The 24,044-nt window shown below is 34.5% G+C and overlaps 1 long non-coding RNA gene across 1 annotated transcript in view; it reads right to left on the reverse strand.

Annotated features, from left to right (window-relative positions):
* Nucleotides 1-551: 551 nt before the first annotated feature.
* Nucleotides 552-24,044, reverse strand: part of LOC309665760 — a 54,564-nt gene continuing 31,071 nt past the window's right edge. Inside the window, exons 5-6 of the long non-coding RNA XR_014266671.1 lie at nucleotides 5,012-23,085; nucleotides 552-4,689 (exon numbers count right to left, since the gene is read on the reverse strand). This is a non-coding gene — a long non-coding RNA (uncharacterized lncRNA). The remainder of the gene's footprint in view (nucleotides 4,690-5,011; nucleotides 23,086-24,044) is intronic.

A 24,044-nucleotide genomic window follows, 5' to 3' on the forward strand; every position in this document is an offset into this window, starting at 1 on the left:
ATTCTGGTGTTTACAAGTAATCCCATTATCTTGATTAATGGGAATTGGTCTCTGAGAGATGATGCACTCAGTGTCTTGAGACATTTAGGTTGAAGAGTCTTCAAAGTTGACCATTAGATCCTGTATCACAAGAAATTCACTAATGTAATAAAGGGCCCCTTTGAGGTTTCTGGGGAGTCAATCTGTAGACCTCACTCCCTGGAGTGTGCAGTGACTGAGAGAAAAATAATTATATATGTTTCCACCTTCCATGTTTATTCGTTTAACAAATACTTATTGTGTGCCTACTATGTGCCAACTATATAATTTTGCTATATATTTGAATTTGCTCAGAAGCTTTATAATGTGGACATGTTTTTCCTGCTTTCATTATTTCATAGCATGTGATGCAGCAATCGTTTTTATCTGACTCAGTGAAGTTGTCTATACACCAGGGTAGTTTCCTGCATAAGACCTAAAACTTTCTTGCATTTGCTAACGTTAACATTAGTATGCTTTAATTTTCTGAAAACTGTACATTTACATTTGTAGTTGAACCTGCTCCTCAACACTTTTTTTTTTTTAATTAATTTATTTATTTTTGGCTGTGTTGGGTCTTCGTTTCTGTGCGTGGGCTTTCTCTAGTTGCGGCGAGCGGGGGCCACTCTTCGTTGCGGTGCGCGGGCCTCTCACTGTCGCGGCCTCTCTTGTTGCGGAGCACAGGCTCCAGACGCACAGGCTCAGTAGTTGTGGCTCACGGGCCTAGTTGCTCCACGCCATGTGGGATCTTCCCAGACCAGGGCTCGAACCCGTGTCCCCTGCATTAGCAGGCAGATTCTCAACCACTGTGCCACCAGGGAAGCCCTCAACACATTTTTTTTACTGCCCTGCTTTTGATCTGTAGTGCTATAATTTGCACTGCATTAAGAGATAGCATTCATTAAAATATTTTATTTTATGTGGAACAATGGGAATATTAAAAATGGTTGACCTTCATAGTGAGAGTTGAAAACTCAAAATTATAATAAAATAAAAATAAAAATTATACCACATAATTTTACATTATGATGATAATTATATTATCCCTCAATATACCACTTGGTCTTTTGCTTAGAAGTAAACAACATGGTTAGACATGGAAGGGACGAATCTGACTAAATGGTACCTACCACACAGGCTTCTAGTCATTTGACACACTTTATTATTTCTGAAATAAGTATTACAGTCTTATGGTATGAGATTTAATAGTCAAGTAGTTCTTTACACTCAACATTCTTCAAAAATCACTACACAACTGGTGTTTAAATATAATAGAATTAAAGTTGTATACCAGAGAGTGAATGGGCTCAGATATAAGAACTCTTTCTTAATAGTAAACAGCTGTGTGATAAGAAGTACTTCAATTGAAACTAAGTTAAACATTAAACATGTAATTACCTCTGTTTTGGATTTCTCAATGATATTAATTTTGTGAAGATGTTCTTTCTTGTTTTCTATAGAATACTTCTAAAGAGAGATTTTTCAAAATCAAGAAATGTATTAACCCTTAATCATGGATGGATTTGTAAAAGGAGCACTTGTGAGCACTAAAAAACTATTGTCTCTAATAGCCCGGGGTCCAAATATTTATTATTTAGGTAACAATCCACCTAAACAGTAAAAAAAATTGAGCCTAATCTTCATTCCTTAATCTTACCTATTCTAATAATCATTTAATCTTCATTTCTTAATCTCCATGTGTAGGAATAAGATCCCTGATATCCTTGGCCCAAATAAAATATATGCGGTTTTCTATGACAGCACTCATTTTTATTTTTATAATCCATTAATTTAATATAATTATATTCTAATGAGCTTAGGACTTAGCTAATTCATCATCAAAGCAATTAGGTCATTACTCACATAAATTGTATGTGCTTGTAGAGAGTAACCTCTGCACTGGCATGATGGCGACTCAAACATCCACCAGCCTTGTCACCCAGTCTCCGTGCCTTGTTCCCCTGATAGGCAGTTTAGAACAGCAAATAGAAGTTTTGGCTCTGGAGCTCAGAACACCTAGGTTTGAATCCTTGTGCCATACACTCACTGATTTTTCTGATATCGGCAAGTTATTTGTCCTCTTCACCTCAGTTTTCTTCTGTGTTAAATGGAGACAATGATAGTACTACAACTCACATGATAGCTATGAGGATTTAATAAGATAAATCCTGGGCAATATATTTAGGACAGTGCATTAGCACACATTCAGTTTCTTAATAAATGTCGATTATTATTACCTGTTTGCAGTTATCTTCTAAAAGGTTTGGGTGTTCAATAGACTAAACAAAATGGATAAAAGCAACAAATTGGGATTAAAAATGGAATATAGAAAGTAAGAAAATTCCTTCCATAAGACATCTGAGAGAAAAACTAATTATCATAGTAGGGCAATTAATTTGACTTTGTTTCTTGATTACTAAACAATGTTCTGATAAAAAGTTATGAATAAATGGTAGTTAGAGATTTTAGTCTAGAATAGCCTTTATGCAAAGTATATTCTCAAATTTCATTGGGTTAATAATCTGTAATCTGAGCTAACTGCTAAAATATAATCACATTGCAGTAACAGGTACTACAGACAGCAAACTAGTTCATGAATCCTTCAGGTGTGTCCTCAATATGACGTTTTGGGGTCTACGTTTCTACTAGCAGTTGAAAGTCAATTTTGCTAAACAATTTATATGTATTACAGTTGGATTTGCTATGAAAATATCAATAGCAGTTACATTTTGTATTCTAGAAAAAAATACATCATTAATTGTTCTTTTACTTTTTTACTGAGTGGAATCATTTTCAGTGATGATAGCTTTGGGAGCAATAGATTTGCTATTTATCACTCACAATCTGGTATTGCATTCAACACCTCCTAACTCTCCATTAATTTTATATCAAATTTACATTTTAATTGTTTCCAAAGTGCATTTATTTTCTAATATTTATTACCTAAGAAATTTTGGCACTTTTTAAAACAACCATTTACTCAGCACAATAAGTTGCCATTTCTTAATTGATGGGGAATCACATTTACATATACCTAATTCCATTTGATTTTTCTCTCTAAACTTCATGCTCATTTTCAATAAGTTGGGCAAGTGTTTTGGAATGGGTCCCTCTCCTCATGGAAATTTTACCTCACTTTTTAGCCTAAAGTTCTTTCAGTTGTGTTTTTCTGCTTAGTTGAGTCTGTTTAAAACAACTGATTCATTTTTATGAAATCATATCAGTTTTAGTTAAATTAATTTTTATCTGAACTTCCTTTATATTTTATTTATTTATTGTATCCGAATATATTGAATATCTATGGATCTGTTTTGAAAATCTACAAAATCCATTCAACCTCATATGAATGAGTAGGACATTAAGTGAAAATTATTTTATAACAGATATTGCACTTTATCTTGTAATTTTTTTTTAAATTTGGGGATTACCTTAGTGGTTTAAAATGTAAGATCTTTCTAGGATCTCTTTCCAAATTTAAAGTCCTTTGTATGGTTTGTAATACTCTGCATAACTTTACCCTCAGCACCATTCTCACCCATTTTCTTCCTCTTTCTCTTTTTTTCTGTATGCTTCAATTACAATGACCTTTCTACCCCTCAGACATGCTTTTACTCACAGGGCCTCTGCTGTTTTCTTTTCTGCAAATCTTCCCAAATAGTAGCCTGACTTTCTCTAACACATCTTCTAGATCTCTGCTCAAACACCCGCTTCTCAGAGAGGCCTTTCTTGACCACCCTATTAACATTTCACTCCTTTTTATTCTCCTTTCCCTTGCATTATTTTTCTTTATAGCACTTATCATTACTTGAAATTTCACTATCTATTTATTTGCTTGTATGTTTATTATCTCTTGTGTCCAGTGGAATATAAGTACCTCATGGTGTGAACATTATCTATTTTGTACTCCAGTGCATCTCCAGGATCTAGAAGAGTGCCTGGTGGACACCAGACACATGTTATTAAATTTAAGAGTGAATTAATTCCTTCATATATTTTCATTTGTCTTCTCAGATGAAGAAAAAAAGTCAGCATAGTTTAAATCAAGTAGATCTCCTGACTATGTGATTTATTTTCCAACTTACTTAAAATATTGATTTTTAATAAATTAGTACCTCTTTGCAAAAATTCTTATTATAACCTAGTGCATTTAATATCAATAATGCTGCTATTCAAAAGTGGAAGAAGTTACTATCATACTTTTATTATTATTGAAGTATAAATGTGAAAGGAAACAAAACAACTTCATAGTTTTAGGAAAGATTAAGACACTCTCAGATTTCAGAAGACTGCTCCTAAATGTTTCTACCTGTTTTCATTATGTGCATAAAATAAATATATATAGGTCCTTCTCACTATAAATTAGTTTATCCTCAAATTCAATCACATATCAACTTTTTATCCCCCAAAGTCATGTTTATTTAAATTCTTATCCTCTGACCATAATTTTCCTTTCTTTACAAGATTATGTTTTACACTTAGAGCCAATTTCTAAATAGTTGCAAATATTACACAAATTCTATTTAAATTCCCCATGCTACTGTAAGATTAAGCAGTGCCTGTTTTGACTACGTGTCTGTGTGTCTGAATATATATGACATAAAAGTTAATAAAAAGCTGATGAGTAATTTTTTAGCACCTAAAATATATTCAAGAGGATGGATGCCTTTAAACCTGCCCAAAGGGCTTCCCTGGTGGCGCAGTGGTTGAGAGTCTGCCTGCTAGTGCAGGGGACGCGGGTTCGAGCCCTGGTCTGGGAGGATCCCACATGCCGCGGTGCAGCTGGGCCCGTGAGCCACAACTACTGAGCCTGCGCGCCTGGAGCCTGTGCTCGGCAACAAGAGAGGCCACGATAGTGAGAGGCCCGCGCACCGCGATGAAGAGTGGCCTCCGCTCTCTGCAACTAGAGAAAGCCCTCGCACAGTAACGAAGACCCAGCACAGCCTGAAATAAATAAATAAATTAATTAATTAAAAAAAAAAAAAAAAAAAAAAACCTGCCCATGAATCCAGCATAATCTTAATATTGGCAAAAGTGAAAAGCAAAGTTATGATTTTATGCTAATATTATGTATTTGATGGCTGCTCAAGGAAATAACTATTGTAAGATTAATCTGAAGAGAGCAGAAGCCAGTACCTTTCAATGAATCATTCTGAACACAAACATCCTTCCTTTTTATTGGTAGAGAAAATAGCAGAATCCTTCCAAATTGTGGAAAGCAATTTTTTTCTTTCAAAATTTTATCTGAAACAAAATAACGAGTGGTAGCATAGAAAAGTGGGAATTTGCCTCTTTTAGACAATTTTTAATTTATTTTTTATAACATACAGTATGAATTGTTTATAGTGGGCAACAATCTAGATCACTTAATTTAATATGTAATCTTTTCTCAAATTAAAGGTATCAGAACACATATTTTAGTCTTGGCATATCTTTATACTGCAAAGTAGAAAATGGCTAATGTTAATTATTTTTATGCATCCAATGATTTAAGCTCTTTCTGGGAGAGAGAGGGACCAGGACAAAATTTTTAATTGAAAGAGTAATTCCTAAATAGTCTTACTGACAAAGAAAAAATACCATAATGTCTAGAAATGGCTCATAGAATATATGAAAAAAGTGTTATACATTCCTGTTGGGTATTGTTTAATTGAACATTGGACAGTAATCAAAGGTTCCAACACTGGCACTTTTATGTTGTATGATATCAGACACTGAGATTAAGAGCTGTGAGATTTAACTTCTTGATTTTTACTCAAAAAACTTTGGAGTATCAGTTAGCTTTAGTCTTCTAAAAAAAAGACTGACTAGAGAGTAAATTTGTAATTTAGGCCATATACTGTCATTTCAGGTACTTTTCCACACTCTTTGGTCTTTCTCACCTTCACCGTAGATCGTCAGAGTTAGATCAGAACTCCCTCAAAGCTCTGGTCCCTACTGGAGAACTAATAGAGTAATGTTTGTTTAGAGGCTGACAGTCATGGATTATCTAATCAGATACATTTTACATTTTAAAATACTTTGTTATATAATCTAGTGCTTTAACACAGTGGTCTTTAAACTGTATCATTGGAGTATGGTAAGTCACACCACAGAGTACACAGTTGTGGATAGATGGTTAACATCAACTTCCATATGTATTCTTTTCTAAAACTGCTTTACCTGAGGAACACCTATGCTGGAGACATCTTGACCATTCCATTTTCCTATCTTCTCTTTCATAATCTCTTTTCTCTCATCTCACCAAAAAAAGACATATTCTTATCTGTCTTTAAAATTACTGTGATGCATTTCCCAGAGTTGTATAAAATTCCATAGTGCACAACAGAAAGATAACTTGAAATACGTACGTCGGCTGAGCCTTTTATAAATAAGATACCAAAAAGCCAGGTTACAGTTTTGTGTCTTTTTTTTTATCTTACTACACATTCCCTAAAGGCACTATTCTACTTCATGGAGCACATAAAAATTTAGAAATTGTATAGCAGATGGTGGCAAATTCGGAGATACATAAAATATAGATCTTTTAGTTTGATCAGTTCATGAGTATTTCCTATCACAGCCAGTTAGTCATTTTTATACACTATTCCAGCAAAAAGAACATCAAATCTAATCATTATTTGCTTTCAAAGACCTCCTAAGAATATGATTGGTAAGGGGATTTACAAAACTTTGGATATTTTATCTTTAAACGTGAGGATGCTGTGATGACTAGGCTCTAAAGTAGCTTTATTAACATCGTCACGTTTTAAATTATAGTTTGGGAAATGTTTGGCTGCAAAAACATATTGAATTCAGATTAACATGAGTTTTGGATATTTCCTTAAAACAGTAAATATGATTAAATATAGGACTTTAATCTTGCATCTTTATAATGTGCATTTAGAAATGATACGGTAGCAAAGTGAATGCTATTAACATTTGCTTTGATTGAAAAAGGCAGTAAAATTATTTTCTGACTGGGAGTATAATTTGACTGATTCTTTTGAGAAGGAAAACTGGCCTTTCCCATTATGTAATGGCAGACATTTTTTTCACTTTTGCAGCAAAATCTGCAGTCCATTCACTTCCTTTACAGGGTAGGTAGGGGTGGTTGGGTCTTGGGAATGCGAAAAGCAGGTAACCCAGTCTGTTTTCTTTGTGAATATACTAATAACAGACCTTGTGGCATACAAATTAAACATGTGTTATTAGCAGGAGAACTCTGAACTATGGAATTTTTGCAGAATATTCCTGGTTGTCTAGGATTGCTTATGATAAACCAGCAATCCATGGATTTATGGGGCAGAGGCTCTCTGGAAAAATGTCATATTAACTATATGTACTACCCGAGTGTAAAATGGAAATGTTGCATGAACCCAAGGGTTATTTGTATGTAAACAGAGTGACTATAAACCCTCCTTATAAACTTTAGACACTAATCTGTTCCAGAAAATGTCAGATCCAGATGGAGTCTGGGGAGCTACTCCAGGGGTTCAGGACATCTCCCCTGCTTTGTGCATGGGAAATATTCTCGAAATTAGTAGGAAAACTTGATACTAGGTAAGACCAGTGATTCAGGGAAATCTGATTTGACAATCCAGTTCTTTGGATTATCTCAGTTGGTTTCCAATTCCTTGTTTAACAATATGGAGAAAAGAGCTAATCAAATTATCAGCTGATTGATCACTAAACATAATTTTTTCATGAAGATGCAACCCAGAAATTGTTCAGAATAATTGAGTGACAATGTTATAAGAACACATCTACTTTCAACTGCTTGAGCTGTGCTCCTCAGCACTTACATGTGCTCAAATAAAAGCAGTATATCAACTTTAGACATGGAAATGTAACAGACCGTAAGATCCCATCCTTATGCCTAAGAGACATTAAAGATACAAAAGAAAACTGGAACACATTCCAATAGGCAGTTATTGACTTTCTTTGTTTATCTTTGGAAAGAATGCAGATTACTCCTATTGAAGTCCAGCCTTCAATCCTCAAAAGACTTTGAAATCAGCTCCTATAAAGTCCAGGTGTAAACCTCTCCTGGAAATTGTGTAACTTTCCTTGGTACAAAATAGACTTTCACTCAAACATACAATTAATTTTCTTATCAAATATCTACTAACTTTTAAAAGTAATAAGTCCATTTTCTAATTCTAGGAAATTAAAAAAAAAAAAGTACAAGAACCCAAAACCACCTCTTATCTTATTTATATTAACCAAATATAAACATTGCTAGCATTCAGATGTTATTTTTTTAAATTCCTTTTGTTATTGTTCATAGAATATTAGTGAATTTCCTTTTTAAAATTTGGAATCATAGGCTTTATTTAGGTTTTTCACTTAAACTTAAAACATTAACATTTTCGGGCTTCCCTGGTGGCGCAGTGGTTGAGAATCTGCCTGCCAATGCAGAGAACACGGATTCGAGCTCTGGTCTGGGAAGATCCCACATGCCGCGGAGCAACTGGGCCCGTGAGCCACAACTACTGAGCCTGCGCGTCTGGAGCCTGTGCTCCGCAACAAGAGAGGCCACGATAGTGAGAGGCCCGCGCACGGGGATGAAGAGTGGCCCCGCCTCGCCGCAATTAAAGAAAGCCCTCGCACATAAACGAAGACCCAACACAGCCAAAAATAAATAAATTAATTAATTTTTTAAAAAAATTAACATTTTCATGTGTTACTAAATATACTTTGAATGCATGACTTTAATGGCTGAATAATATGCTATCAAAAAATAAACCAAAATGTATTTCAGTATTCTGTGACTAATAATGTTACCTCAATCATCTTTTTATAGAAATTGTTGCCCACATTTATTTATTTGAAATAGTGTCCCTAGGTCAGGAAGTTTGTATAGATTACTAGCCTGACAGGGAGCAAAAATGCCTGTCTCTCTGCATTCTCCACATCATTTAGTATGATTGTTTTCAACTTTGATAGGTGAGAAATTTTAATTTGCCTTTCTTTGATTACGTAGAGGTTGAATGGTTTTTAGTTTTTTTTTTGGCATATGAAATTTTTTCTTCCATGAATTGTTGAGCAACCTAATCTTGATAATTAAATGTGCTGTTCATTTTATTCATTCTCCATATCCCCAATAATAAAAAATATAGCTATCTCTTTACGACCAGCTTAATGAACAGGATTTAAGGTCAATCATTTCAGAACATGCACGGACAACATGCTCTCTATAAATGACCTTGTTTCAAGGATACTGCATTTTCCATTACATAGGAGAGGACTAGTAAACAGTTCCTACTTGGGTACATGGAGATTTAAGGGTCCAGTGCAGCAGACACAAATTTTCATTTGCCCTGAAAAATAACGTATGGCTCTCTCACACAACTCTGCCAAATGCTTTTCATGTATCTCTAACTGTTCTATTTCAAAAAAGTATAACAAACCATTTATATACAACCAGCAGGAAATACGTTTTTTATCTCAAAACAGTGGAAAAATAAAAAATAATAGCTTATCATTGTCCTAAGTGCAAAGGACCGTATTGGTCCTGGAAATGAATCATGGAAATCTCATGAATTACATATGAAAAATTTCAAACTGTGTTTGGAGTGGAAGCCAAAAATCTCCACACCTAAGAGCTGCTGATGTGGTATTATTTGTTGTTAGATTATTTTTAGTTCTGCTAGCTGAGACCAAGCATTTCCATATTATTTGCATTTGCATCCCCTTTTTTATAATAATTAACAATTCTGTTTCACAGTCAGCAGTACAACCAATTTACTGACATCAACATTAATTTCCAACAAAGTTTAGGCTACTATTCAGAGTGAAACATTACTGTAAACTACACTTAGCAAAAGGAATCTTTTAAAAGTCATTTTAGCAAAATTTTAACTACAAATATTTGATGTTTTATATTTGTAATTTGACTGAAGTGTTGTCATCAGTTGGAAATTTACATAAGTTTATTAAAGCAATACAGAAACTCTTTTGTAGATATATTAAGTTTTGTTTATCTGATAAAGAGTAACTGAATTTTAAACTAATATTTCTGGGCAAGAAGATGAAATAATAGCAGAGAAAAGCTTTTTGGTATTGAGATTTTTCTAAGCCATCCTGGTAAACAAAGATGGTAGGCAAAGTTAAATCATTTTTAGGAAGCTCTTTACACTAAGCTGTCTAATTTAAAAGAAAGCATCCTTAGGGAATAAGATAAGCCTACACCTGATAAGAGCTGAGCCTGAATACCTCAAAAGTAAAAATAAGTGACTAGAAAAAAGTGATTGCAAATATTGAAGAGTTTTGACAACTATAAACTCACTTCTACAAACATACACACATATTTTCAGGTAAGTTCTCAAGTGTGAGACTATTTCTGACTCTGTGGGCCCAACAACAGAATCAACTCATACTCTGCTGGTGAGTACATTCAATTGACCCAGTCACCTGATTTCATGAGCACAGTGATGTGTGAATGGAATATCTGGGGCTCTAGCTTTCTTGACTGTGCCGGCTGGTTAATAAACTTCAGTATGTAATTGTTTCATTTCACATGTATGTGTGCCATGGGTCTGTATATTACTTACAAAATTAGATCATTTGTAGGACTGTTAAGCTTTGTGGGGATGCAAAAAGTTCAATATGGAAATCAAAACAGTTGGAGGAAACATAACTACGTACAAAGACGTTATTTAAGTCTATTCCAGTTGTTCTCAAACAGGGTAATTTTGCCCCCCAAGGGACATTTGGTGATGTCTGGACACAGTTTTGGTTTTCATAACTGAGGGAGTACTACATGCATCTAGTGGGTAGAGATCAAGGATGCTGCTAAACATAGTACAAGGCACAGAACATCTTCTCTTCACTACTGTATGTAAAATAGATAACCAACCAGGACCTACTGTATAGCACAGGGAACTATACTCAGTATTTTGTAATAACCTATAAGGGAAAAGAATCTGATCTGAAAAAGAATTTATATATAAATATGTATGTGTGTATATATATATATATATATATATGAATTACTGTGCTGTACACATGAAACTAACACATTGTAAATCAACTATACTTCAAAAATATATACGTAATATAAATTTTCCAAAAAAAAAAATAAATAACCCAGGAAATAAATAAATAAATGAATGAATAAATAAACAAATAAAGAAAGTATGATGAGAAGCCTTTGGGGCAATCTGATCAGGGGAGTAGTGCATTGAGCAAGCTGGCCTTAACGTTTCCCTCAGCTTGACCAAACTTTAGATAGAGTTCTTCCTGCCTCTAGGTCTCTGGCCTCCCTTTTCTTAGAGTATTCACTTTGAAAATCTATAATTGTAATTTCTTTCTCTGCCCCTTTGAGATGTAAATCTGTTTAAAAGCCTTTTGCCCGTTTTACACTTCAGGAATGTCTTTCTAATAGGTAACTAATTACAGGTGAGCATGTGAGTGGCAGGGTGATTCCTACAGAATGTAAGTACCCTATGACAAGGGAGCGTGGCCATTGAATGCAAAGAAGTTCAGTGAGGCTAGAGGCCCGAGAGAAAGGAGGAGTGAAGTGTAACCTGAAATGGGAGTATCAAGTAGGGACCAGCCCATGCAAAATGTTATAGGCTATGCTGAATATTTGTATGTATCCAAAAGCAAATGAAGCCATCCAAGTGTTTAGGCAAGTAGAAACGTGGGAGGTGACATGGTTTAATTTATCTTTGGGGAAAAGTAAAACACTCCAGTGGCAGTGAGGCAACTGAGTAGAAAAGGATAGAGTATATAAGGGTTTAATTAGCAGGCCGGTGTGGTAATTTAGGTAAGACAGTAGCTTGATTTGGATGACCATAGAGATGAAGAGGAGTGAATATACTTTAAGTATTTATGAGGCAAAAATAGACAACTTCGGGATAAATTAATGTAGGAGATGACAGAGAAAGAGCAAAGCTGACTCTCAGGTTTGCAACTGAACATGAATAGACCTACCATTCACTGAGAAATAGAATGTGCAGCAGGACCAGTGCTGGGCCGAAGGAGGGGCTGAGTTGGGAGAAGTATATAGAAAGAAAGGATGCAGCAGTCTAGAAAGGGAGTCAGTGAATCCTGAAAGCACAAGAAAAGAATCAGAGAGGCATGTGTGGACAATGGCTTCGCAATTCCTATCCAGGGAAAGGAGTCATGTTCTCTGGTCAAAACCTGATTGGTGGGGAAATCCGCATGGCAAAACAAAACAATCAAAAACAAATGGCAGAACAAATATTATCTTAGTGGCTTTCATGCAACAGAAATGTTTATTAAGCACCAGGTGCCGGGAAGTTTAAGTGTAGATTTTTAGAATCATCTAATGCTACCCGTTTTCTGATACCATGCTTATTCACTCTCTTTTTATTCATAATTTGGACTTTATGTAGCTTTCCTACTGGAAAAAAATGGGCTATCCAAAGAACATGAGTTTGCAGGAGACATTTTGCCATTTAGAGGTCCACTGCAACATAATTAATTTGCATTCTAGCTTTATGTATCAGTGTCCTCAGCTTAGAAAATGTGAATTTATCCCAGATATATGGGGCCACTCGGAGTGAGCTAACAGCCTGCTGAGCTCTCTGAGTCTGAAAGAATGAGATTAGTGTACACTCAGGGTTTTATATCACTCAAAAATTTATGGAAAATCCTTTCCATTGGCCAGATTCACAAAATGTTCACATACACATTAAGTGTAATGTCTTGAATGGGAAGCCACCTCAAGTGAGAAATAAAACTGTAGTGTCTCTATAAATATGCTCGAGGGAGCATTTTTGAACCATTCCATACCTGTGTCATTTTTAAAGTGTTAGGTATAGTTCACTTATCCCATGAATACCATTTAACATTATTTGAATTAACACTCACCCTTTCAGATCTTACAGCTACTAGCATTTAACTACCTTGTTGACTGGTTAATTCATCTTCCACTAATGAATGTTTCCAGCATGCGGACTTGACAGACTACTACCCAACTTGTAAATGAATTATTTGGTGTTTTAAAGTCAGAAGTGATTTGACATAACATGACCTATAACTAAATAAACAATTTAAAAGCCGTATGCCAATTCACTGTGCTATTCTGTGGATTTTTAGTTAGTGCCTAGTGACATGTAAAAGGATTGTTTTAAAGTAGCCACTTTTACCACACCAAGGAATGATGTGGTGTGGATACTTAGAAAACATTTTAGAGTAAGGCAGACCATGGATTGAATCACTGCCAGCTCCTGTTTACCACTGTACATTTCCCTTATTTTCCTATACTGCACAATTATTCTGAGGCTTAGGCATCATGTTTATAAAATATCTACACAGTGATTAGCAAAAAGAAAGGGGCTCAGTAAATAGTTAATGAGAAATAATAATAAAATTATGATTATGAATAATGGTCATTGTCATTTTCAGCAATAGCAGCTTCTGAAATCTTTTTCAGAAGAAGCACCATTTATTTGGTATTTGGGGCACATCCAGGTTTTACAGAACTTGAATCTTATATAATTATGGGTTTTTCTTTTTCAAGAAACTAAAAATCACAAAAAAACAAAATTAGGTGCAGGGCCTTAGAAGAAGCCATGCTAACTGAGGAGGCCTGAAGCTTAAGCTTTATTAACTTCACAGTAAATAAAACTCTAAGGAAAGCAGATGAGGGTTTATAATCTGGAAAATCTGTACCATAACAGTAATTCATAGTTTTCCCCCTCAGGAGTGAAACAGAACTGCAGTTCAATGATGCTCATCTCTCTAGCGATGTCCATTCTCTTTCCCATATGTCTTTATCTAAGTTATGAAAATGCCATCGGAACAGAGCACGTGGGCCACCTGAAGTCCCACTGATAGACATGAAGATATGCCTACATATACATTCTGGGACTTTAGTGACAAATATTCACCCATAAAGTTTGGAGAGAAATCAGAGGGGGAAAATAATGAGAATTACAAGATTGGACCTGGACTTGCATTTCAATGGCTGGAACAATTTCAAGTGTCAGTGGAACAATTTCAAGTGTCAATTCAACTCAATTTAACAAACATTATTTACTTTGAACCAAATAAACCAAACCAATAAGATCTGAGAAAACTTCACAGAGAAAGTGACAAGTTTGGCATCAAAAGATGATTTGAATCCATCTAATTACATTTCTCTTGCTATACCCATTGCCAAAATAGGCTTTCCTCTCCTCTTGAAAGGATTGGGATAGCAGCCCCAATGCTATCTCTAAAATGCATCATAATAGAAGATCTTTCTTTTTTCTCCATACTACTACCTACAGCTCAAAGTTGTGAGATACAGGAACCCTGAAATGATATTAAATCATTTAAAGTATTTTTTTTTAAAAAGGAAGCAATGCCATGATCTGGAGTGGCTATGCCTGTATACAAGATTAGGAAATTGAGGTTCAGATGCCATGCTTCTTCAACTCACATGTGGCAGAGACAGAAGTGAAATCCAAATTGCCACAGATCTCTCTGTTTCCAGAGCACATGCTTTTTCCATCCTCCAATGCAGTTCTATGTCCTTCCTGATTATTTCTCTGCTTTTCTCTCACCTAATAAGTATAAATTGCTAGAAAATTTTAAACTGTTTATTGCACAGGTATTTAGAAAATTATTGTCTTTGTTAAGACTTTTTTAGAGATTTGTATCTCACTCATATTCAGGAAACTCATTGTCTAAAGTACATGTGATAAACAACCTTGTTATTTAAAGTCATGTGATACAAATTAAAATCCATATATTGAAATCGTTCCATTTGCAAAGGACATAAATTACCTGCAAACTCTTGTGTGAGTTACCCTTCTATAGGGAAAAGTTGACTCACTAAAAAAGTTAAGAAAACTATTTGATCAATGTAATACACTTACATGTTTTCATATGTGACTTTTGATGCACGTGACATCTTGATAGGAAATCCAGTTTACCAGTTAATATTTGAAGTTAAAACTAGAGTTCTAATCTAATTCAGTTTCTCATGAGGAAGTGAACCAAATTTCACTACTATGTTCTACTTAGATTCACGAAGTCCTTAGTTTTTACTTTAGCGACATCCTCTTCTCTTCTTTTTTCCTTTCCTCCCAGTCATTGCTTTGGCTGATATTTTAATTCTACAAAGGGGGAAGGTCTTAATCTTTACTTGATTTTGGGGAAAAAAAAAATCTCTTACTAAAAGTAGGAAAAATTTTTCATATCTTTGAAAAAAATTTTTTCATGTCTATTTCCCAGGGGGAATCTTTGAAGAAAAGAGATATGCAAATGAAGAGAAAAATCTGTTATCTGGAATATTTTATTAAAATTTTAAGATTCCAGGAGGAACTCAGAATGACCTTCAGTGCTGAGCATGCCCAATAACTACAAAGAAAAGACACTTTCCAATGTATCTGAAGTCTCTCTGAAGGAAACAAAAACAAAAACAAACAAACAAAAACAAACAAACTAACAAAAACGTAGGGATCAGGCTGATAGGTAAGTGGAAAAAGAGAAGCGAGGCGACATGGTACTATCACCAAAGTAGATGCCATAAAGAATTTTCCTTGCACCGGTAACTGTCTCAATGGAGATTCAACTGGAAACTTTACAATTTTTTTTTCCTCTACAAGGTGTTAGAGAAAAGAAAAATAGGTAATGGGGGAATAATAGGTAATAGATAATAAAGTGATATTACTAAATTTTGCAGTAGCTTTTTCTGAGAAAATATAAAATCCTCACAGAAAAGTGTCTAATTAACCCTCTGAGCATACTTATGGGCAAGGAGCTCACAAAATCAGCACATACAGGTGAAGTGATTTAAGCAGACCCTGTGTCTTACTAAGAATTCAAATACCGTCATGGATGTCTCAACTCACTAATCCAGCCACTAGAGTTCATTGGCAAATGCCAATGCAAGAGTGATGGCCCAGACAATGGAGATGGAAATTTTTTTTAGCATGGCTCACTCAGCAGAATACCCAGAGCCTTACTATATTTATTAAATTCTCTGCTTATTCTAGCAGTTAAGTAGCTTTTTATCCTGAGTCACAAATGTAATATAGTGAAAGCTCATTAATTTCTATTTCAACGGTTTATACTTTTTATAATTTTGAAAGAGGTTATATACTATTTCCTTTAGACTATCTATAAAGAAAAATTTAGAAAGCAAATTAACCACAAACACAGGTTGCTAGGGGGCTTTCTTAAAATACTTTACAGATGGAACTTTTCATTCACCATCAAATAATTTGTAATCATCCACTTTCTTGCAAAGGCAATCGTATGTTAATCGGAAATTGTTCCTATATCTTTATTTTAAAATGTTCTCCAAGACATTCCCCGAAAGATTTGGTTTATCTGATTCCAGATACTTCATTTACAATAAAGGCAAATATTTTAACACTCAGTTATTATTTATCTATTTATTTATTATCCAATTAATTTCTCCTCAAAGATGCCATTTAAAAACTTTTTGTTTTTACCATAATCAGCCTCCACTTACAATTTTCATGTCTCATTTAGTCCTAAGGCTGTCCTAGAGAGAACCGTTTGTTTTGGCCTCTTTTTCCTGCTCTGCTCTCTTTATCTCTCTTATGTGTTCTGCATTGTCATATTGCTGACTTGTTGCCATTAGTCTCAGCTGGTGCCAGGATAGCACTTAATGAGACAACATTTTTGCATCTCCATCCGCGGTCAAAACCAGTGACCCATTTATTAAAACCAATCCTTTCTGTTGGGTGAACATGGGTAAGAGTAAAAATCCAAGTCCTCCTGGTGTCTTAGTCTGACATTTACTTCACTTAAGCAATCAGATCTATTAAGTCAGTTAAAAAGCATATTCTTTCAGAACTTTTAGAGTGATCGTATTAGGATACTTGAAAACCTTGAGGCTCATGGTTTTGGTTAGGTAAACCTTGAAATCACCACCAAATTATTATGGATATGACTGACTGTTTTGCTAGACATAGATGCTTTTTGAAAATGGGGACACTACCTTCACTATTCCTTCCAACAATTATTCCTTCTAGCACTCCTTTTGTTTGTCTTGTCAGGCCTTTTCCACTTGTGAAGGTTTTAAGAAATAGAGCACTACATGGAGTCAGGCAGAAATGTGTTATTTTCTTTCAAATTCAGGCCACACTGTAACTTCAGTATTGCAATTAACAGATTTTATAAGCTGACAAGAAAATACTTAGCATATTTTCAAAGTCATTTTCAAGCTGAAAATTTTAGAAATGTAAATCCGCCAGTGCCTTTACAACCTCTCTTAAGTGTTCCTTCATCTGTAAAATGCAGGTAATGCATTTTATTTCACAGAATTGTTCTAAACACACCTACTGTGCTTGGAATAGGTGCACTGCTCAATGTTTTGGTGGTTCTATTCTCTTCTTGCCCCTTATCTCTCTCTCTCTCTCTCTCTCTCTCACACACACACACACACACACACACACACACGTGGAAAATTGTATACACTTGCATTTACTTGAAGATGTTTATTTAATGTAAATGGTGTTTTTTATTATATTATTTCATTTAATCTTATACTAACGAAAGCTATACCATGCTTCCTTCCTACTCTGTGATAAAGAGTATATGGGCTTCACTGCTATTTTTGCTTATATATTCTTAATATCAAGAGAGGTCCTCATCCTTTTAATTCATCTTGAAAAAGTGTGTTTTTGTTTATGTAACCACAAAGCCACAATGTATGTAGATATGAATGTGTGACTCTGTGAGAGCAGAGGTCATTCTCCCATATCCCCAAGACACCCCAGCTATGTTTCTCTGAGGCACTGAACACACTGATAAGGCCCATGAGGGTAGGAACATTGCCTGTGCACTCTGATTGGCTTAATTAATTTCATACTGTTAATTATTTTTTGAAATAGCACCTAATAGGTTCATTTTGTAATTTTTATTTTAGAAATAGTACCTAATAGATTCATACGGTAATTTTTACTTTAGAAATAACACATAATAAAGGAAGAAAGGACCGAATACAGGACGGAACGAAGAAAGAAAAATGTCCTACATCTAACAGAGCATATGCAACTTTTAAAAATAAGTCTTGACAATTAGCAGTACCCTGTCACTTAATGGCTCTTAATGTTTGAATTTTCCCCAGCCTGTTCTGCGCTTACACACATGCATGTGCATGAACACATGGGTGTTCGTACATGCACACCCCTCCCCCCAGCTCACTGTCTCACTGATCTATTGTTGACCAGAGAGGATAGGTGTTTAGGATTCACTCTGATTCCATTCAGACTTATTTGTTTACTTTTTGTATTGATTGCTACATCTCCTCCTTGCCATAAAGTTGACACTTGTGCAGCACTGGCAAAAACAGAGCCGATGAGTAGGCTTGACTTTAATTTTCTGGTGATTAACTTTCCTCTGTGCAATTTGAGTTGATGTAGACTTTGTTCACTGTTCAGAGAATTGCAGGATGCTAAAATTGCCACCTTTGTTTAGCTTTTATCTCACCTATCTTTTACTGTCAGCAATTCATGAACTAAGTTGTTATTATCATTAATAATAGCATCAACATACAAAGGTTTATGGAAACCAAAGTACCCCAGACCTTGTGGCTGAGAATGAGGTCACACAAGTAATTGGATCTGAAACTTAATATCTCATTATCTCCAAGGTCTGCAGGTCTTCTTTGAGGTCCCTCTAGTAGACCTCTGAAAGTCTGGAAGTCTGAAATGGTATTTCAGATGAATTTTCCATCATAATTCCTGGCAACTCTGGACCTTTGCTGTTTGCATACTACATTTGAGTCAGTCCCACCACGTCTTGGGCCCTTCCTGGGCCAGCAATGCTCAGCCTCTGTAGCCCCCAGCCACTACAGATTTCTTACACAGTACCCCAACCTCATGCCATCTTGCCTCCTCCTCTCCTGTGCTTTCTCTTCTTATCTGTCCTTTGTTTTCTCCAGCTTCCCCAAATGTTGGCTCCTTGCTAAGCAACACTGTTTGGTTACTGCCTTTTTCACTTTGGCTGCCAAACAACAAAGTCACCCTCTTCCGAATGATTTATCAAGATTTTCTTTTAAAAAACAACAACTCTTTCCCCATAAGACAAATGCTATGTTCAACTCCTAAAATATTAAATTTTGACCCTAAGTGTTTAAAAAGTATTTAGCTCTAAAATGAAATACAAATGTATAGGAAGTTTCACTTTGAGGAGAGGATTTATATTTTTATCAACAAAGGTCAATCTCTCATCCTCCATCATTGGGTATTGAATAAACTCAGAAATTACATATAGGAAAATATTTCACATTCTCTCTCTCCATTTACATATATTTTCTCATATATTTCTAAGCCAGGATGATATTAAAATATGTTTAACAGAGTGTAGCATAGATACTGACTACTCAGAATGGAACCAACAACGAACCAGAATGGATACTGGGCACAAGCCAACTTTGGGAAACCAGTCCTGGTATGTGATGACTTAATATGTCTTCCTTTTAGTCAGCTTTTAAAGTTTTCTTCCAATTTGTTTCACACATCTTTTATAAATTAAAATGATCCCTAAATACCTTTCTGTTGCCATTTTCAATGAGGTGATTCCCTTTTATATTTTCCTACTTGATTATGTGGTGTGTGTGTGTGTATGTGTTCATCCTGTTGTAAAAGAAAAAGGAGAGCTGGGCAGTAGAGTAGTAAAAACAGATTTTATTCAGGACTATTGCAATAGGGGAAAAGAGTATAGAACTGGTCTCACATATGAACACAGCATGGGCAAGTGGGAATTTAGAGCCAAGGAGCAGGATGTGGGTCAGTGGATGAAAAACTACTAACAGGAAACCTGAGCGGTAAGGAGGGATTCTGGGTAAACCTACCTACCAGTCCAGGATGATCAGACATCACCTGGGAGATGGTGGAAAATGAAGAATTTGATCAGATATTACCGGGATCAGGTATCCAGGGCGAGGGTTCTGGTTAAACTGACTTAGCAGGGATTGGATTTTACAAGGAAATGCACAGATGGGCCTAGGGGAAGGTTCAGGAGCTTGATTACAGCTTGGCTCAAGCAAAGTATCTTTGTTACCATATTACTCTAGAGATATCCTTAATCATTCACAATACTAATGGATCCTTTGGGTTTTTAAGATTTATTTATATGTTCAAGATTAATGGTATTATCTCTACCTATGCAATACATGGTTATTCTTGCTCTATTTAATTTTTAGTTTTAATTATTTAATAGTTAATTGTTATTTTTATATTTTCTGTTAACATTGACACATGCATGCAGTAAAAAGAAAAAAAAGCAAAAACTCTTAAGACTATAAATGTGCTTAGGTGCAAAGTAAGTTACCCTGAGGGCCATTGTCCAAAGAAGATGCAGCAATATATACTCAAACCAAGAAGGTTTGAAACAGAACTTTTTCTTTTTCCTCTTAACAGAACTTTTCCCAGTATATAATTAATGTTTGTAATCTTTATGAGAGTAATAGATAAAACAGGTGTGATTGATGTAATTTGCCTTTCTCAAGTATACATGACTTAGCATATATTACTATGATTAAAAACATGCATATTTCTATTTTGTATACTATCTCTTTCTGTCCTTCATAGGTGAGTAATACGTGAATAATTACTACTATAAAAATAAAATACTACAGATAAAGCATATATGCCCTCAGATCACCAACTTCAATCCTATTATTTTTATTACTTACCTTTTAATACATGCACATACACACACATACACATATACACATACACATAAAATATAAGATTGTTTGGGGGACTTCCCTGGAGGTCCAGTGGTTAAGACTCTGTGCTTCCAATGCAGGGGGCACAGGTTCGATCTCTGGTCAAGGAACAAAGATTCCACATGCCGTGTGGTACAGCCAAAACAAAACAAAACCATAAGATTGTTTGTGTATGTTTTTGTTTTTCATAAGCATTATTATTCTTTATGAATTGTCCTTCAACCTGCTTTTTGTTTGTAGCAATATCTTGAAGTTTTATTTATGTAGATACATGTAGATCTACCTCTTGCTTTTAACTGCTGCATATTATTCCATTGTACAAAATACATTTTAGTTAGGCTTTTCTCTTCTGATAGTAATTTGGGTTGTTTAAAATTAGTGTCCTGTACATGCTTCATTCGGTGTACATATGAGTGTTTCTCTGGTGTAGGAAAAATTAAAAGGAATTGTTGTCATGCAATACGTATATTTAGAATGTTTAAATATTGCCAGACTGCCCTTCAAAGTGACTGCATAAAGTTCCACAGCCACCAGCGCTGTATGGCTGTATCCTTCTCTACATACTTACCTATAGTTTATATTCTTAAGCTTTTTGATTTTTGCCAACATAATGGGTTAGAGATATCATTTCATAGATATTTTAATTTGCATGCTCATGTCACCTAGCTGGATTGAGCAACTTTTTCATATGTATATTTGCAATTTTTATAGGCAACTTATTTGTTTTTATTCCTCAGCAATTTTTTATTTGTTTGCTTATCTCTAACTTAGCTATAAATAAATAAATTTTGGATTCAAGTTTGTTTTCTTCTAAGTCTATAGCTAATCTTTTTACTTTGGTTATGGTGGTTTTTCATACAGAGGATTTGTCTGAAATTTTGATGTAGCTAAATTCTTAGAGCTTTGCTTTTAAAATCTTACTTTTTAAAAAGTTCTCCTACCCTGTGTCTTATAGATATTATTTTATATTTTCCTCTAATACTTTATAGTGTTGCTCTTTGTATTTAGAACCTGAATCTACCTGGCAAATATATAGCAACATGTCTCAACATAATTTATTGAATAGTCTGTTCTTTCTAAGCAGAACACTTCTAATGTAATACATTTCTATACATGCATATATGATCTATTTATCTAATACACACAAATACCATGGCATTTCAATTATTAAAGTTTCATATTACATTTGTTCTATGATTTTTCTCTTTCAAAAAGGTTTGCTATTTTTGCATACACTTTTCTATATGAATTTTATCTTCCCTTTGTTACCATCCGTAAATTAAAACTTAGGGTTTGACAGGGATACACTGAACGCAGAGATTAATTTGGGGATAATTACTTATAACATTAAGTATCCCCATTCATGAACATGCTATATTTTCTACATTTATTTGGGTCTTATACATATTTATATTTTTGTATTTTTTTCCCATTACAGTGCTGAATGTTTACTCCTTACTTCATAACTATGTACTATATATTTTTGTTGCTACTGTGAGATTTTAAATTATATTTTCTATTGATTATGTTTGGTGAGTAGGAAGCTTTAGAGATCTGATGTTCTTGAATTCAGCAACTTTCTCACAATTGGCTAAATGATTATCTTTTTTCTCTGGGTAGATGATCACCTGTTCTTTACATCATTTATTTCCTTATTTTTCACACCATTTATTTCTACATTATGTTTTACTGCAATAATAGAGGGATTTTATTGATTTTTAAAGTTTTAAATTATTTAAAATGTTATGTAATAAGAAATTTTATATCATAGTTTAAGGAAATTATACCTGCACCTGCCACATATATTTTTACTGGCTGCCATCTTTCCTTTTCTTCTATTTTTTTAAAAATTTTATTGAATTGACAGAAGCATCTTTATTAAGTGACCTGTTCAGAATTGCTATCCTTGCCCTCCAGAAAGAGAATAATATAATCTTTTAGAACATGGAGGTGTATTAATTGGAAGTAAGGAAAAAATCTAGATGAAACAGTTTTTTTTTTTTCAATAAATAACTTAGTACTTATTTTTAATAAAACACTGCCATTGTTTTCACAGGGTTTTACTTTCCCTTAACTTTTAACATATTATGAGTTATTATGCAATGTGTAAACTACTCAATTAAGCCAAATAATGGTGGGTCGATACAACCAAAGTGATATAGCCAAATGACACTTCCTTTTGGCCATAAATATGGTTATTATGATGTCCATAATAGAACAGGTGAATGACTTAATAGAACAGGTGAATTTGATATGAATTTCTTTCTCTTTCCGTAATAACTGAAAGATGACTTACTTTTGGAGCACCATACCTTATATTCAAAATACTGTAGGTGTTGTTACATTATCTCTTTGTATTGTTGTTAAGGAGAAATCACAAGCCAAACGTTTTTGTTGTTCTTTTTTCTCTTGTAGATGACCTTTATTTTAAAAAAGAAAAAATATTTATTTTAGGATAAGTGTTGTATACTTTCCTAAGTCACGAATTCAAATATTCTCCTATGGTGACTGCTTTATTGTTTGTTTATTTGTTTATTCATTATTTGACAACTCAGTGTATTTAAGTGACTGTTGTTCTTCTCTGGTTACCTCTAATGGTTTGTACTGTCCTGTATCGATTCGGGAATCACCGATTTTTTCAAAGGGCCCCGGTTCCATTTAGAAACAGATCTGAGAATTTCTGTGCTCAATGCTACTGTGGTATTTTTGTTTCTAGACTGATTAGAAGACAGACCTAAAAGATATATACATCTATTCATTATCTATCACCTATCTCTCTTAAAACCATAAACGGTGAGCTAATGCTGATCTCTCCAATTCCAATTTAACAACCCAAAGTTCATCCAGCACATCCTCTAACCATATTAGTAACTCTCTTATCCGGTAGTGAGGAACCCGGATCCCACCAATCTCAATATATTTATCATTTATTTCCACCAGCCATACACAAAATGTATTTTCAGAATTGCTAACCTATACCATTGAGGAAAAAAACTCTAATTAGAGTTCAATGTATGTTTACATTGTCCCCTATCTTTAGATTGAGTATATGGACTCAAAACAGTGAGTTCAAAAGTTACTTGAGCTAGTACTCTTTTCTCTCCTTTTACTAAAGTTAAACTATCAATCTGGAATTTGTTTAGGTTCATATGTTTCTGTTTGCATTCTATTCTGGATTTTTTTGGTTATTTCCTCATTTTCTTGTTTTGCTTATGGTTTTTAAGTATGTAGAATGTACTGTGGTTCCCAACAACAAAACTACAAAATGTACGCTACAAAAAGAGCTACTCCACCCACCAACAAGTCCACATTCACACCACTTTTGACATTAACTCACTTCATTTTCCAGTTTATCTCTTGTATTTCTTTTTCACAATAG

This window comes from Balaenoptera physalus (assembly GCF_965194825.1).
Source record: "Balaenoptera physalus genome assembly, chromosome: 8".
Taxonomy (NCBI): domain Eukaryota; kingdom Metazoa; phylum Chordata; class Mammalia; order Artiodactyla; family Balaenopteridae; genus Balaenoptera; species Balaenoptera physalus.